Source organism: Miscanthus floridulus, unplaced genomic scaffold, assembly GCF_019320115.1.
Source record: "Miscanthus floridulus cultivar M001 unplaced genomic scaffold, ASM1932011v1 os_1621, whole genome shotgun sequence".
NCBI lineage: Eukaryota > Viridiplantae > Streptophyta > Magnoliopsida > Poales > Poaceae > Miscanthus > Miscanthus floridulus.
Window position 1 is genome coordinate 16,204 of NW_027097813.1, and position 8,594 is coordinate 24,797.

Below are 8,594 nucleotides of genomic sequence, written 5' to 3' on the forward strand. Positions count from 1 at the left end.
TTTTATCATTAGAGATACTTTAATAATAATTTTATAATTTTATAATTTGTACAAAAATTTTGAATAAAACCAATGGTCAAACAAGATGTCTAGAAATTAAAAACATCACTTATTTTGAGACGTAGATACCAAGTGCAAAATGTTAGCCACGGGTACAGGTGCTGGCAGGGAAGTGTCATAACAAGTGGATTGCCTTGGCCAAAAACACAGCAAAGCTGCATTCTTACCACATACCACAAGAAATAAACCCAAGCTATTACGCTCACATGCAAACGTATGATGAAGATACATTATATTCACTACTAGAAAAAAAAAAACTTCACCGTTTTCCCTATCAACCACATCTAAACCATGTCAATAAATGAAACAACACCCTTGCGCATCCATATGAGGATTGTTCATATTTTACAGAAGAGCAAAAAGATGATCAGCTGTACGCTTTCAGAGATCCAAATCCACGTGGCTCATTTGGCACATCTCATTTCCTTCTATCCATCAACTGGCTGTGATCAGACCGCCCTATGTTCATCAGAAGGCTGAACTTAGAGCACTACGTGCTGCCTCACGTTTCATCTCTGCAACTTTTCCACTTCCACGGAAATACATGTATACTTGCTGCAAGTTGAGAGAGAATTTCATGATCAGGTGTGAAGAACATAAAAAAATTACTAAATGAAAGAATAATGTACAAGAAGATCCCTGGGCTATAGTATGATGAAGGATTCAATGAACAAAGAATAGATTCAACCAACCTGAATGACACCGATGCTCAGAAGTGATTCAAGGCAGAACAAGCCGAATCCAACAAAGTAAAATATCTGTCAAACATAAAAAACAAGGTAAATTACTTCGGAACTAAATAAGCTATGCCAATCAATATGGCTATTGGATGCAGTGACGATTTGGTAAAGAGTGCAGTTTTAGAAATTAAAGAAGCCAGAAAGGCAATTGAGTGCCTGTAAGAGTCTGAGGGCATGATACAAGATATCTGCAACGAAAATGTAGTTAACTCTCTGCCATGGTGAATGTTACATAAACATATATTTCCTTGGTAAGTAAATCCTATGCCCATGATTCATGAAACAGAGTAAAGCAAAGCCATATAGGTAAAGTGAGCCATGACAATAAACTTAACAACTCAAAACTGACATAGACTTACCCCCACAATAGCATTATTGCCTATGACATCAATTGCAGGTAAAATCCCACTGTTAAAACAGCAAAGAAATAGTTAGCACTTGGATGCATAAAAAATAAAGAGCATGCTTTAGTTGAAAATGTCCAAATGATTTTGATTACATAAACCCTCAAAGCCAGTGTTTGTCACGATAAGGTTAGACAACAACATTACGTGTTGGGCTTCTTATCAGTTATAACACCTGTGGAGCAGGACTCCTCGGTAAAGTTATGACACATGATTGGCAGAAAAATATAGCTATCTCAACTTTAGCAAGCACTACATGATTTAAAGTTTTATTCGTAGTTCTAGGACCACAAAGTGTGTATGTTGCTCATGCTGAAGATTTGGGGGTAAATATTGTATATCCACAATGATTCCTTGTGGAGATTATTATTGGCTACAATTCAGGACAAGCACCGAGTGGGTAAATATACTGATTCTTAAGTGAAATAGCAATTACTTTTTATGGAATAAGATTGTATGGAAACACAAATTATGACTAGGGACATATATGGCTCCTCACAGCTACCCTTCAAAGAGAACTCACAAAGAGTTATTAGTTATTGCATCTCAACTCTCAAATAAAGTTCAGTAAACTACGATACTTACGCCAAAGATTTTCCTTTGAAAGGGAATGGAGGAGCCACAGCTGCCCACACACAGAAGATAATATGAATCTGGAAATGGGCAAAGATTGGCAGTGAGGCATGCAGTAACTTTATGAATACAATGCTAAGACATGACGTGTGAAACCTTTAGATTATTTTACTCAACATCTTACCATGTAAAATAGAAAAAAACCACCCAAACTTCAAAGCGCTCTCAGTTCTGAAGCAGAAATTCAAATAAAATAAGATATATGATTATAAGGAACATTGAAATGGTGAAAAAAATGTATTGTATTAAGGGATGGATGCATATAGACAACCTCATTGCATTATAAAGAGGTCGGTACCATAACACATAAGCCCCGGGTGCACCAGATATGAAGTAGATAATGGCAAGCAGCCAGATCATAACACCTTTTGAAGTAGATAGGTCATATTAGTTTGAACATTAAGTGTCAGTAAGATAGCATGTGCTGATGGAAGAAGATAAATAAGATGACAATATGGCACACTTTAGTTGTACCTTCCCCTTTAATCCATGCTGCTGTAGTTGCTATGATATTCCAAAAGAGACACACTACCAATCCTGCATGAGGAACAAGCATCGGGTAAGAGAATGTCAAGGACGTCGGGTCCAAGAGAAGCGGGACCCCGGCTACGGAGTTCGTAGCCGCGACCCGTGGTAACGGGGCGAGGTTTTGCCCCTCAGCTCCCAGTTAGTTTAGAGGAAGAAGAAAGATCAGGTACTAATTCTTGCTTGATTATTAATCATCCTGAGTATCCTCATATATAGGCCATTCGGCACTACAAACTGGAGCTAATTGCTCCTAATTCTAAGGCCTTGATCGGTTGTTACTTCCTTCTAGCCACTTGCCATTTCTTCCTGATTTGCATGCCTGGTGACCACGCCCACATCTTCAGCTGGCGTGCCTGCCTTCCTGGTGACTGCGCCCAAATCCTTAGTGGCTCTGCGGCCATCCCGAGCGCGTCGTTTCCTTGTATAGGCATGGCCCCACATGACATCTCTCCCCCCCTCGACTAGCAGCTCGTCCTCGAGCTGGAACGCAGGGTACTTGTGGAGGAAGGAGTCCACATCTTCCCAGGTTGTAGAGGTCGCGGTTTCTCCCTTCCATTGGATGAGCACCTGACGAATGCCGCGAGCCAGGCGGATACGCACTGCCCGTTTGGGCTCCAGAACAGCGGCGCCGTTGTGGATGACCGGGAGAGGTGGCGGTGTAGCTGGCGTATCACCGATGAACTTCTTGAGGAGGCCGATGTGGAAGACGTCGTGGAGCCTAGTGTGCGGAGGCAGGGCAAGGCGCACGGCCACCTCGTTGATGAGCTCGGTGACGCGGTACGGCCCGAAGAAGCGAGGCTTCAGCTTCCCTGTGGTCGCCTGGGGCAGTGAGGCGGCCGGGCGATGGCGTAGACAGAGTAGAACCCAGTCGCCCACCTTGTAGGAGACGTGCCGGTGCAGCTTGTCGTAGTGCAGCTTTTGGACCGCTTGGGCTTGTTCAAGCTGGTAGCGGACGTCCTCCAAAAACTCGTCGCGGTCTGCCATGGTCTTAACGACGGCAGCGACACGAGTCTCGCTCGGCTCATAGGACCGAATGGTGGGCAGGTCCCGGCCGTAGACCACCCGGAACGGTGTGTCGCGGAGCGAAGTTTGGTGGGGTCGTGTTGTAGATGTATTCCGCCCACGGCAAGCCAGCGAAGCCACTGACGGTGCCGGTCGCCGGTGAAGCAGCGTAGGTACATGACAATGACGCGGTTGGCGGCCTCCGTCTGGCCATCCGATTGTGGATGAAAAGCTGTTGTCATGTGCAGCTTGGCGCCCATGAGGCGCATCAGCTCCCTCCAGAACTTGGAAGTGAACACCGGATCACGGTCGGACACCATCGATTGAGGCACGCCGTGGAGTCGAACAAGGTCGGTGAAGAAAGCCTGGGCCACGGACTCTGCTGAATACGGGTGAGCCAGGGGAATGAAGTGGCAATACTTGTTGAAGTGATCAACCACTGTCAGGATGACAGATTTTCCCCCGACGCGCGGCAGCCCCTCCACGAAGTCTAGACCAATGTCGGTCCAAACCGCCTTCGGGACCGACAACGGCATAAGCAGGCCAGCCAGATGAAGATGTTCCGATTTATATCGCTGGCAGGTGGTGCATGCTCGGACGTAGTCCTGGACCATGCGGCGCATGTTGGGGAAGTGGAAGTCGTGGCGGAGGCGGTGCACGGTGCGCTGCACACCCTCGTGGTCGTCCTCGTGCACGGCGGTCATGATTGCCGGCAGTAGTGGTGACGCCGGCGGAACGTAGAAGCGGGAATCATAGGCCACTATGCCGTCGATGGGGGACCACGGCGCTGCCCGGGTGCCTGCAGTGATCTCGTCCCTGATGGCGATAAGGGCCGGATCGGTGTCCTGAGCCTGGCGGAGGCGCTCGATGTAGTCGAACCGAGGCGCAGAGATGGCGAGGACAGCGCCCTCTTCAGTGTCGCGGCACGAGAGGGCGTCGGCCACCGTGTTCGAGGCACCGGGCTTGTACTCAACGGTGAAGTCGAACCCGAGGAGCTTGCCAACCCAATGATGCTGTGGGATCGTCGCGAGGTGCTGGTCAAGGAGAAATTTGAGGCTGTAGTGATCCGTGCGCACCAGGAAGCGGTGTCCCCAGAGATACAGACGCCAATGACGGATGGCATAGACGAGGCCGATCAGTTCCCGTTTGTAGGCGGCGAGAGAACGGTGTCGCGGCGCGACAGGCCGGCTGAAGTAGGTGATCGGGTGTTTCTCCTAGATGAGCACCGCCCCGAAACCGTGGGTCGACGCATCGCACTCGACGACGAACGGCCTGTCGAAGTCCGGCAAGGACAGAACCGGAGCCGAGGTGACCGCGGCTTTGAGGGCCTGGAATGCCGCGGTGGCGTCGACGGTCCAGCGGAACCCTTCCTTCTTTAACAGCGCCGTGAGGGGAGCCGCAAGAGTGCCGTAGTCGTGGACGAACTTGCGGTAGTACCCCGCCAAGCCAAGGAAGCCCCGTACTACCCGCGCCAAGCGTGGCTGGGGCCAGTCATGAACCGCCTGCACCTTGGCGGGATCCATGGCGACGCCGGCCTCGGTGATGACGTGCCCCAGGTAGATGGAGCCGACCCCAAAAGCGCACTTAGAACGCTTGACGAAGAGCCGGTGCTGCTGCAGCACGGTGAGGACGGCACGGAGGTGCCGGAGGTGATCCGCCCACGATGAGCTGTAGATGAGGATGTCATCAAAAAACACGAGCACAAACCGGCGAAGGAAAGGGCGCAGGACGTCGTTCATTAGTGCTTGGAACGTGGCCAGAGCGTTGCACAGCCCAAACGGCATCACCGGAAACTCGTACAGCCCGTCGTATGTGCGGAACGCCATCTTGGGGATGTCGGCAGGGCACATGCGGACCTGGTGGTAGCCCGAGCAGAGGTCCAGCTTGGTGAAGAACTTGGTGCCGTGGAGTTCGTCCAGCAACTCATCAACCACCAGGATGGGAAAAGCATCATTGACGGTGATCGCGTTCAAGGCGCGGTAATCGACACAGAAACGCTACGACCCGTCGGCCTTCTTGACGAGGAGGACCGGGGAAGAGAAGGCCGAGGAGCTCCGGCGTATGAGCCCCTAGTCTAGCATGGCGGCACATTGCCGCTCCAGCTCGTCCTTGTGCGTCGCCGGGTACCGGTAGGGGCGGGCCGCCACGGGTTGCGATCCTGGCAGGAGGATGATGCTGTGGTCGCGGCTACGAGGAGGAGGCAGCCCGTGGGGCTCGGCGAAGACATCAGAGAAGGAATCGAGGAGCTCGTCCAGCAGGGTGGCGCTGGCAGTAGTCGCGCGGAGGCCGGGTGCGTCAGGGCCAGCCATCCCGTGCCAGCAGACGTCACGCGCGTGCCTCTTGAATGTCATCGTCCGGGCGCAGAAATCCCAGAGGATCGGCTCCAACGTCGCGAGCCACTGCGTGCCGAGGACCACGTCGTAGCCGGCAAGAGGCATGACGAACAGGTCTGCGGCGAAGGCGTCGCCGCTGATGGTGAGCGCGGCCTGGCGGATGACGCCTAGGCAGGAGACTCGCTCACCGTTGGCCACCGTGGCCGTCAGGTGAGGACGGTGCTGCAGAAGAAGTCCTGTGCGCTGTGCGGCTGCCTCGGAGATGAAATTGTGGGTCGATCCGGAGTCGAGGAGTGCGATGAGGGACGTGTCGCCCAGCGCGACCTAGATTTGCATCGTGTCGCTGAAGTGGACGCCGGCGATGGCGTGGAGCGAGAAGTGGGGGCTCGTCTCGGTGGCGCCCTCTTCGACGTCCTCGTCGTCCTCCACAACGCCCTCCAGCAAGAAAAGGCACTTGCAGACCCGGTTATGCCCCCGGCCGAACTTCTCGTCGCAATTGTACCAGAGGCCCAAGCGACGGCGTTCCTCCTGCTCGGCCTGGGTGAGGCGCTTGACCAACCGGCCCTCCACGGTGACTGTGGCCGGGGCAGTCGAGCTGTTCACGGGCGGCGCCGGCAAAGCAAGACGTGGTGCGGGCGCCGGTAAGAGTGCTCGGGGCGCCGCGAGAGGTGGAGGCGCCGTGTACTGCTCCCGCAGTTCGAGCTTTCGCGCCAGGCTCAGCTCCGGCGAGGGACTGCGGATTATGCACCTCGACGTCGAAGCTGAGTGGCGGTTGGAGGCCCGCGGTGAAGAGTTGGACCCGTTGTTCCTCGTCCAGGCGGCCCGCGCGAGGGAGGATCGCTTGGAAACAATCCTGGTACTCCGCGACGGTGCCCGTGCGCTTGCATGCCGCCAATTCGCCGAGCGGGTTCGAGCGCAGAGGAGGTCCGTAGCGCAGGTGCAGCAGGTCCTTGAAGCGGCGCCACGACGGAATCCCTCGTCCTGCTGTATCTGGATGTACCACATCTGGGCACCCTCTTCCAGATTGTAGGAGGCCATCCAAACCTTCTCCTCCTCCATGATGCGCTGCTGGTGGAAGTAGGATTCGCAGCGGTTAATGAAGGTGAGCGGATCGGATTTGCCGTCATACCGCGGGAAATCCAATTTCTGGAACCGTGGCGGCCAGTCCTGGTGGTGCTCCCCGGTGGCGGACTTGTTGCCGGAGGAAGACGACGTTGGCTGGGCAGCGTTCAGGCGTTGGATCGCCTGGGAGTTGGCATCGACTGATGCCTGCAGAGACTTGAGGGTGGCGGCCAGGGCGTCCATAGTAGCCTGGAAGGCGGCCTCCCGGTCTCCCATGACAGCGACTTGGTGAGGGGTGGGCGGGGCAGAAGTAGCTTGGAGCGGTGGCGGAGGCGAGGATGATCGGCGAGGCGAGGAAGGCCTGGATTGTGATACCAGGTTGTCAAGGATGTCGGGTCCGAGAGAAGCGAGACGCCGGCTACGGAGTTCGTAGCCGCGACCCGTGGTAACGGGGCGAGGTTTTGCCCCTCAGCTCCCAGTCGGTTTAGAGGAAGAAGAAGAAAGATTAGGTACTAATTCTTGCTTGATTATTAATCATCCTGAGTATCCTCATATATAGGCCATTCGACACTACAAACTGAAGCTAATTGCTCCTAATTCTAAGGCCTTGATCGGCTGTTACTTCCTTCTAGCCACTTGCCATTTCTTCCTGATTTGCATGCCTGGTGACCACGCCCACATCTTCAGCTGACGCGCCTGCCTTCCTGGTGACCGCGCCCAAATCCTCAGCGGCCATCCCGGGCGCGCCGTTTCCTTGTATAGGTGTGGCCCCACATGACAGAGAACTTCAGTTGAGAAATGCTATGCCAAATGAACGTACTAGCCACTATCTATGAGAATTATTTTCTGCGAAATGCAATCAGTCCACGGATCAAATGAACATAATAAATCCTTTATGCAGCACAAGCAAGAAAGTGAAAGTGTATTGCCATCCACGTCCCTACTAGTAGTAACACTATTAATGCATATATAAAAAAAAGATCAATACATTATACTTAAGTCAGAGATAGATAGAGAGAGAGACAGGAACACTAGTACAGTAGTACTAACCAATACATTTTGGACATTTAAAGCTTACCCAAGAATGACGAGAATGCAAGTACTGCATCCTTTGTAGATGGATAGGTATTTCATTGGAAATGTCGTGGTGGATGAGGGGAAAAAAGGGAGGCCAATTTTTCTCTTCTATCACAATGCCAGCTGAAAAATAAAAGATGATAAAGGTTAGTGGAAAAACTGAAAATAATAGCAACCCAATTCTCTATGAAAAGAAATAGCAAATTTTCTTTTAAAAAATGGAAGACATACATCATGACATCTGAAAACATCATCTAGTAGAAGTAATCTTCTCAGCATAGCATCAATAACTGAGCATAGAAATAAACTGAATGTGTAACCCGTGTTGGGTGACAGGATTGCTTTCTCAGTACATTTCCTCAATAAACCCATTGCCTTTACCAATATCTTTCTTATGAGTTCAGTTTTTTTATTGAATGTACAAAAATGAATAAACAGCTACTTAAAAGAATGAACAGAGATGAAATTACCTCGGGATGCCGCCTCTTCCTTCCTTTTCAATTCCTACACCAATAAGGACGAATAAAATAGAATCATATCAACATTTTAGATAAAGAATTGTGCACAAAGTAAATAAACGGACGGAACATGGATTCAAAGTTTCAAACACATGAGAAGCAGCAAAAACAACATTTCCTTCATTGACTCAAAATGCTCCAATATCTTAGAAAAAGCATCAAAATGTCCAATAAAACGATCAACAGACAATACATATAAAGCAACATGGCTCTCTCAATGCAATTGTATGCAGAAGG

General features: G+C 51.1%; 1 pseudogene; it reads right to left on the minus strand.

Moving 5' to 3' along the window:
* Positions 1-277: 277 nt before the first annotated feature.
* On the minus strand, positions 278-8,343 carry LOC136534184 (secretory carrier-associated membrane protein 3-like; annotated as a pseudogene).
* Positions 8,344-8,594: the final 251 nt, after the last annotated feature.